At 35.0% G+C, this 9,916-nt stretch overlaps 1 long non-coding RNA gene across 1 annotated transcript; it reads left to right on the forward strand.

Annotated features, from left to right (window-relative positions):
* Positions 1 to 1,621: 1,621 nt before the first annotated feature.
* On the forward strand, positions 1,622 to 3,232 carry LOC118271326 (uncharacterized). The gene is made up of 3 exons (XR_004783295.2): positions 1,622 to 1,975; positions 2,550 to 2,618; positions 3,107 to 3,232. It is a non-coding gene; the product is annotated as an uncharacterized LOC118271326 (long non-coding RNA).
* Positions 3,233 to 9,916: the final 6,684 nt, after the last annotated feature.

Here is a 9,916-nt window from a genome sequence, read left to right on the forward strand (position 1 = left end):
AGATCTATTAGGAAGAAGAAGAAAAATTAGGTCTATTAGGAAGTTGTTTTTTGCATGATCGTTAATCATCTTTGGTAGTTTTGCCGTGTGTTGAAGGTAGACTAGAATTAGTTTCAGTATTAATTAGTAATCAGTATTACTCTTCCCACGGCTAAGAGACTACTAATTTGAAAGTAATCAGGTTACTATCTAAGACTGGCTGAACTAGACGGACTAGACTTTCGTATTGCCTCAAACTTTTTTTTTCTCACCTTTTAAATCTTCCCTGGACTTCCATAAATAATTCCAAACCAAAATTAGTCAAAATCGGTGCAGCCGTTCTTGAGTTTAAGCGAGACTAATGAACAACAATTGACTTCTATATATATAGAGATATGACTTTTTAAACTGCAATCTCCAAGTTGCCTGTCAAGACAAGTACGGAGATTATAGCAAACTGTTCTAAAGGATATCCATGATCCAGCAATACTCTGTCACGAACTATTAAAGTTGATGTCATCGTTAATATTGTCGGTACAAGAAGAATAAGTAGTTGAATAATTTTATAAAGAATAGTTACCTTCGGAAGTACAATCCTTGCACGAGGTCTCGCAGTTGTTATCCTTGCAGCAATCAGCATCCTTGCAGGAATCTAGAAAGTGAAACGTCACATTTATTTACCGACTAAAAAAAGAGGTTTGTATGAAAGTTTGTGGGACATTGCCTGACTATAAAAAATCGAGGCGATAAAGAAAATTTAAGATATGGTATTAAAATTAATCTGTTAAAACTAGATAAATATAATCGCATAATATTTACATAAGGATCTGTTTATATTATCCCGGCTTCAGTTTGTGTTAAGCTACACATTTTATTTAATGTTTATTATTTAGAAACAAATAACAAACAGTAGTGTTATTTTAGCCAGTCAGAATAATTAAACTTTCGACCATTTACTTAACACATTGAACGCCGTGGTGGTCACCAGTGACCGACGTTAGCGGAGGATTTGCCTTCAACAGTTTTCTATTGGCAGTCAAAGACTTAATAAACAATGAGATCCTTATTTACATACCTTTGCACTGTTCTGAAGGGGCAGGCATCTTGGCTGATGGTTAGTTTGATTGAAGAACTGGAAACTACTGCAAACCTGAGACTGTACGTTTGAACAAACAGACTGACGTTTATATACAAGTAGAACTTTAACAAGTGGAGTAAAAACTACAATAGCGAGGTTGGCGAGACCTCGAATGGACCAAAAAGGTTTTATTGTTTGAATTCGATGATATTGAACATGTTTTTGCGAAGGATTAGTTTTACCTAAGTATAACTTTTTAGGGAGGGAACATCATCCTATGTCTTCTCCCGCCTTGGGCGAGAGGGAGTGTCAGACTCTTACTGACTATAAACCACCCCGTTCCTACTTCAGCCCTTCGAGTCGGATCCCTGGTAAACCCGCTAGGTAATTTGTAGCTCCGGATACTTAAGTATAGCTGTATTAAAAGTCCAGTGTCATGAAGAGAAGATGAAGGCAGGTCGCTTCCAATTGGCTGATCGGGAAGTCTTTAGGGAAAGTCTATGTTGAGTATGAGAACGTCTGATGGTGATAAATAGATGGGTAGATTGATAGTACGATACTAATTAACCTTAGTAAATTCTATCTTCTCATTAACGAGATGACAGCAGATCAAACTATCCCTATCTGTTTAAAGATTTTCTTCTTTGTTTCAATGGTGTAAGGTTGAAAATGTATTAAAGAAACTTTAAGATTCGGGTACTTTGATTCGCTGGTGACTAAGTGTCGATACGCCTCATTAGTCTTCTTTTATTGGCTGATCAATGTCACTTAGTTTTTATTAAGTTACAATATATTTTTTATGTCGGATTGCAATGATGCAGTTTTATTCTATTCTTTGTGCTAATCTATTGTAAGTTGGACGTCTAAGAATATTTGAGTATTTTGTTTTTAAAATGAGATTCTATGGTGGATTAACTGGTATGTATGTTATAACTATTTGTCTAAATCTTATAATATGTCTTTGTTAAGGTAAGCGTCCACAGGCCCGCATCGTACGCATCGCACGCATCATACACAGCGAATTTTAGTCTGCCTTGTATAGATACCCATACAACTGCGTCCACTGATTCGCATCGTACGGACCGCATCATCGGCAATGCCTACACGCGATGCGTACTGATGACGGCATACGGAATGCGTACGATGCGTGCGATGTGTACGATGCGGGCCTGTGGACGCTTACCTTTAAGGATCATGTATCTCAGAACCTAAATGCTTTCTTCGGTCAAAGTATAATTATCCCGATGTTTTTTATCGGCTGCAATAAAAGCCCCGTCAAAATCGGTTCAGCTATTTCAGAGAATTGTCGGAACAAACAGACAGACAAAAATTTTAAAAATAGCATATCGTATGTATGTTCATACGCATGTAGTAAACAGCGGTTTTTTCAATATACTACAAACAGACACTCCAATTTTATTTATTAGTGTAGATTACATTAATTTGTGTAAGTCTATTACATTGGTTAAGGAATTAATTTGTTTTATTTCAGATCTAGTTGAACCTCCAAGTACCGATGAGTGTGTACCAGGCTGCGACTGCCACGACATCTATATTGATCGTGAGTAACTACTCTCCTTGTATATGTACTTTGGTACTATAAATAGCTTGGGCAATTTCATTCAAGGCATATCAACAAGAGTTTCTGCCCTATAAGAAATTACACTGACCAAAGGTCTCTTCTCACACGGAGAAGGTTTGAGCATTAATCACCACGCTTGCTCAATGCGGGTTGGCGATTTAAAACTTATAATCAGAAATTATAAGCCCAGGTTTCCTCGCGATGTTTTCCTTCACCGTTTGTCAGTGGTGTCTAAATAATCTTAAAAGTACCTACCTACTTACATTTTACTTGGAAAAAGTTACATTGGTACTTGCCTATGGTAGGTTTGGAACCGGCACGTTCGTATATGAGAAGCGGACGTCTTAAACCTCCGAGCCACCACGACCAGAAATTATTACCCGTCGTGTAAAAATATTACCCAGCTGTGTATAAAATAACTTAGTAGGTAGCAGTGTAATTTTATAATATTGTAATTACTTTTTCAGATACCTGCATGAAGTAAACATGGAAACCAGACTCGGAGATACTATTTATTATAGCTAGCCATATTATTATATACCTTATTAAGTTGTACGTAGGTTGAAATTAGATAATAGGGATCATGACGAGGTATGAAAATTAAAAATCTAATTAGTCCGTCAGTTACGCAATGAAATAATATTAGACGCGTATTTTTTGTCATGTAAAATAATAACACTTCCATAAAAGTAATGAAAGTTTAGGAGTGGGAACAATTACGTCATTTCTACGTATAAAACTTACCTAGAAGAGATGTCATGTGATATTTCCAATCAACATACCTAATATTTATAATAAGTATTTGTTTCCGTAAGAAATTAAAAAATACGTGTCTAATGTTTTAAAATAATCTACAAGATGGATATTAAAATAAAAATTAGTCATCAACCCTATTTAAAACAGGTGTTCTAAAAATAAAAGTCATAAACAATGATGATAATGATTTATTTTCTTTTAACAATGAAAAGCAAAATGGAGGAAACAACGCTGTGATGATCTGTTACACAAGTGATGTAAAACAATGTAATAATAATAAACTATGCAGTTTATTTGACAAACGCAGTACCTATGAATAAGTAATTTATTTATTTTTATGCAATATCATTATTTAAACAGTTGTTTCATTTGTTGAAAATAAAATTTTAATTACGTAAAACAAATTCCATTTTTAATTTTTTCACCTTCAATGTGACCTAATGTCAAATTTTACAAATAAAGAAAACTCGTGTTCCAATTATGAAAATTTAAAATCCATGACCATCAATGATTGTTATTTTTTTTTTATTTTGACAAAAAAGGCTTAATGCTATGATGGTTACTTTTTGGTATCCTTTCCACACGCTGTGTCTGTGGTGGTTGTTGTGCGTTTGCAGGTGCAAGTGCAAGATGCATCACACTTGCATGATGTGCAGCACTGGTTGGCACTGCATTTACAGTCTGAAACAAAATTATATTTCAATTAATTTATCTTTTGGGACGACGTTTGTTAGGTACTCAATCACATCAAAACGGCTGAAGGGATTGGAATAAAATTTGTAACAGGGGTAGTTTATGGTCTGGAATAACACATAAGCTGTTTAACCCACGGTGACGCGGAAGAAGTTAGTTCATAATAAATTAAGTGTGGAAGAGCCATACTTCGCCACGAATGGGCCGGCTCAAACGGAGTGATACTACAACCTCACAGAAAACCGACGTGAAACAACGCTTGCGTTGTGTTTCGTTTTATGAGTGAGGTTACCGAAGACCCAATTAGTCCTTCCCAATCTTCCTAATCGAATTCCCCATCAACCCTTAAATTCCTAACCCCAAAAGGCCAGCAACACAACTATACCGCCTCTGGTGTTAAAACACCAATGGCGATGTCCATGGGCGGCGGCGATTGCTTACCATCGATCCGTCAGCTCGTTTACTGACTTATACCAAATAAAAAAATATGATTTAAAATCTATCAACAGTGATTCAATCGGCGTTATAGGTAATGTTCGTTTTTTCTAAATAGATTTTTCTGAGTAAATTAGTGGACAATGAGACCGTGAGGTAAGCGAGGTAATTTAGATAAAATATATAATGAACTGTCACGAAACAATTATGCACAGAGCAGTAAGATACTTATTGTTTAAGAGTATATAATTTACCTACATATTTATCTACGATACGGTTCTACATCAATTTTAATTCAATTAAATTTTTCACACAATTTTAGTGGCACTTACTTATCGTTGGCATATTGCAAGAAATCGTTGACTTATAGTAGACTTGTTTTGACACTTTCTACAGAAAAGGAAAACAAATTTCATCAACGTAGTTATATTTAAGATAATATATAATATGGGCAAATCAACAACCAACCAATACCTAATTCCCTAGACTTATTTTGACACATTCTACAGAATGCGAAAACAAATTTCATCAACGTATTTATATTTAAGATAATGAACCAACCAATACATAATTCAATCTAAAATACCATTTATCTTAGAATGAATGTCACATAATGACTTCTTGTAATAAGTCGACGACATATAAAAAGAAAACAACATAAAACTGGGCCTTCGATACATATTTTTAAATGTTATAACTTCTACCTAATAAGGGATGATATTCATTCTGCCTATTTCCATGTAACCAAACTTTGTAACATCTGATCGACTCGAAAAAAATAGATAGGCATAGGTATGTAGGTCTTGTTAATTCGTAATTAAATTAAATAAATTCAATCATTGTTTGCTGACCTTAGTGGGTTTTCGTTTATTAATTTAAATTAATCAACTCTATTTTATAAATTAAATTTTTTAAGTGTTATTTTATATTTTCATCATTAATGATGTTATTTACTTGTCTTTTTGCGTTTTTTATATTGTAAAACGCAGACACATTGTAAGTTGAAGTCAATTCTAGAACATTACGACTGTTTCTAGGTACTTAATCAGCGAGAAACGCGTCAAAAGTTTGAATGCCCTTCACATTTTTTGTAAACAACAAAATGCATTGACGTGCATTTCAAGATAGAAGTGCAATATACCTATAATTACACTGTTATCAGCCAACGAATGAAAGACAATTGTTTCTATGCGTATTTTAAAGGCAGAAATTTTCTTATCTTAAGACTGCATAGCAGTGTAAATATTAATTTGCTGTAATAATGGGTAACTTATGCGCGCTTAGACATAATTATAGGAAACAGAATGCCTAGACATTAAATAAATATCTACTTATTATGCAAAACGATAGCATTCGCCAACTTTACACACAATTACCAAACACTAGGTCAGGTATTGTTCAAACAAAATAAACAATTAATATAAGGATAAAACAAATAAAAAAAATAATTACTAAAATTAAAAATTAATTAATAAAATAACAAACAAAACTCACTGTCACCACAACCTCCGCAAGGCATCTTGATATATTTAAAAAACAAAGAAGAAAAAAAAAATGAAAATTCGAAACTAGAAATTCAAATGTTTGAAAATAGAACGCGTTGTGTTGGCGGGAGCGCTGCAGTAGCAATGCGCTTTATATTTCAGCGGGCGATTGTTATCAATAATTTAGTTTAGAGTCGAGCCGGTCAGCCGCTTCGGAAACTTGATCGATGTTTAAGTATTTTCTTTCGACTGCAGTTTAATAATGTTGGATATTAGTCCGAACGCCGACTTACTGGTATTCAGGTAAGATTTTTTACCATTTGTTTTGAGTTTTCGATGTCTGTGTGCGAAATTAAAAACTTAATAACATGTAGTAAGTATGTGTGGGAGATTCCTGCTTCGGCACGAATGGGCCGGCTCGACCGGAATGATACTACGGGCTCACAGAAAACCGACGTGAAACAACGCTTTCGTTGTATGAGTGAGGTTGCCGGTGGCCCAATTACCCCTCTTCCCAATCTTCCCGATTCCCCAACAATCCTTAATTTCCTAACCCCCGAAAGGCCGGTAACGCTTCTGGTGTTTCGGGTGTCCATGGGTGACGACGATTGCTTGCCATCAGGTGATCCGTGTGCTCGTTTACCGGATTATTACAATAAAAAAAATAACATGATGCTGTGAATTGTGTTGAGGCTCAGTCGTTGATTCTTTGCATTTAAGTACACACCAGTTACGTATCGCCGGAGGTTCGTTTATTTTCGTCCCATTATACCTATGAAGAATGGTTTACCAAATACTGGAAACATGTTTTCTTATTATAATAATAGCCTGATTATTAGGCTTGCCCATCGAGTTAAACAATAGATCAATAGCTTAGCAGACTAACTGCCGCGACTCAGAGTCATTTAATGATTACTTAAACTATTCCTTAGATCGATGTTGTTCCGAAAACGATTGCTAAGGACTGGGCTAAAAGTAATCATTAAATGACTCTGAATAAGGCAATAAAGGATTGGTTTTAATTAACTTATACAGCTGACCTATCGCGTAACTGTTCGACGAGGTGACTCAACTAGTTTCAAGCCGTGCCGGGACCTATAATCATGAGCAGCATTTCAGTAGGTACATGTCATACAATGAACGTCAACGTTATGTTTAGTATTATTTTCTATCGGGTTTGAATATATGTGATATCGACAAATAAATAAATATTCCTTTAAACGCAACAAACAATTTACAACGGGTTCTCTCTAGTTGCACTCGTAAATTGCACATAAAGTGCATTACACGACAACACTAAACAACTTCGCTACAGTTCACATACATTGCTTCTTTTGAACGCCGTTTTCTTGAACTTATATTTACTTAAACAGCAATGGATGTTATACAAAGTGAAAGTAACGTGTAAAAGGACAGTTTTACAAAGGATTGGAGTGTAGGGCCGTGTGCCTGATTTGTTTTGCACTCGGCCACGACGAGGGCTCTTGTTTTAAGTACTTGCTACCTATATACTATAGCTATAAACTCATTTGTTAATAAAGAGAGCAACAATGTTGTAGAAAATTTATGATCTGTGTATATAGGTAGGTACCTCATACTTACGATCGTTGAGTTATTTCATTCTTGTGAGTTGCGATAGGTCGTGGACTTGTATTTTATCAATAAACGGAGGCAGATTGGCAAACCAATTTATTTGGTACTACATTACGTTTTCTAGAATCTTCGCTCGTAGGACTGGGATAAAAAGTATCTGTTGTTCAATCCAGACTATAAATTATCTCAGTAAGACCCGTTCAGTAGTTTCTGTGTGCAAAAGTAACAAATGAAGAATTTGTTTATATTATAACTTTCGTGAGACATACTAAATTAATTATTATGATTTTCGGCTTATTCACGTTATTATTTGACAAAAAATCAACTAGTTTCGAGCCTTGCTAGACGCTCAAATTCATGACCAGCATTCCGCGACACGCGACGCGTCGCACTGCTGCTACTCGTCAAATTATTATGCGAGTAAGCCGAAATACACAAAATTTATGTAGAATTTACTTAGAGGACTCAATGCGCCCTCAACTGATGATGGCCCCCAGAGTGATTTTGATGAGGTAAACAAACCATCCCTAATCTTTTTAGCATAATCTAGCCGCACATCCGTCACTAAAGAACTCAGAACAGTTAGAGGACACTACTGCATAAACCCCAGATGCACAAACAAAATGTGTTCTACTAATCAGCGCCTTTCCTTTTTTATATAGATACCTAACAGACACAACAGAGTGATTTGCTACCCACAAGCTTTAGGCGCTCAATATAATGTATTTGGTTGGTTGTAGTAGCATTGTATTATAAGATCACAAAGCCTTTCATTTCCTATTTAAAAAACAATACACTGCCTACAATCAGGTAAAAAATTAAGTGTATAAGATGGATCAGCATAATGCTACAAGGGATCCATCTTAACGCCATCGCAATGATTGCGATGGCGTTGTTATATATTGCAGCATTCACGCCTTTTATCAGGGGTGAGCCTATTGCCATACACTGGGCCCAATTCCAAACTCCGTGCTACTTTGCTCGACCGGGACTCAAAACTGAGACCCTTTGTACTTGCGACCACTCGACCAACGAGGCAGGCATTTGTATAATTTGTATCCAATTCTTAATTAGCCAAACTATTTAACACCTTCTCATAGAATATACGCAAACTACGTTTGTCTGATAAACAGAAAATCCCGAATTACCATCCCAGTTAATTCGCCATTTAATAGTCTCTTCATTGTTATCCAAAAATCACTTGACACTCAAAACTACGGCGAAGTACTCGTACGAATAATCCAGTCTATTTTTAAACATTGACCCTTGCAAAAATTTCCAAAAAGCTGAAAATTTGCATTGTAATGAAATTGTGAAAAGTCTCCATCGATTCCATGTCTGCCAGAAAAATTATTCAAGGTCAAAGTTTGCTAAAATGGGTTCTTTTTTACTTTTCAGCGAAACGATGAGTTTTATCATAAAAATATGTCAGACAAAATTGTCTCCCTGCTTTTATAAGTGTCCTAAAGTAGTATCTAGTAGTAGTATAATATCTCCTAACTGATAAATGTCCAAATTATACACAAATTTAAAAAAAAGTTTATTTTCTTAGTTTTGCTATTTCAGTAAATACAGTTACTATTTCGATTAATTTCGAAATGTCAGAGGTGAAAAAAATACAGTCACTTAGGTAGCATCAGGCGGCCGTAAGCTGTTTTACTACTAGCATTGTAATAGTAGATTAAAATAAAAATATAAAGAAAACATTACTTAAACTTATCAGTGAAGTAAAAAAAAAAAATATCTACTATTTCATAAGATGTGACACGATGATGACTATTTTTAATTCATTGATCACAATCATATTTACTACGTACATACGTACATAGCTACTGTTAATACTATCGAAGTGTTTACTATCAATTTCATAGAAAAAATATAAAGACAATAGATTACATCCGGAATGACGCACACATTATTATTTCCGTTAAGGAAGTTATTCTAAAAATTACTGAAAATGAATCATCATCAGCCAGTAGGCGAACGGTGAATAAGTTCGTTAAATATCTGGAAAACAAACGTTATCTGTTGATAAAACCTAGGTAGGTACGATTACTTAGTACTTGTGCCGATTACAGCACTCTTCGGTATAATATAGAAATAACAAATACTCGTAACTGAATCAACTAAAAATTGCGGTTCACTGACGTAAATTAATTAAGAAAATCTCTTCTACTCACAGAAGGAGTCTTCATCATGAGCAGCGTGCGCAGACGCGGTGACGTCGCGCAGCCTACTGGCTGTGTAAACCGTGATTTTTAGTTAATTTAGTATATCTCACGATAGTTATTATAAAAATATATTCGTAACTGCTTA

Source organism: Spodoptera frugiperda, chromosome 9 (assembly GCF_023101765.2).
Source record: "Spodoptera frugiperda isolate SF20-4 chromosome 9, AGI-APGP_CSIRO_Sfru_2.0, whole genome shotgun sequence".
Taxonomy (NCBI): domain Eukaryota; kingdom Metazoa; phylum Arthropoda; class Insecta; order Lepidoptera; family Noctuidae; genus Spodoptera; species Spodoptera frugiperda.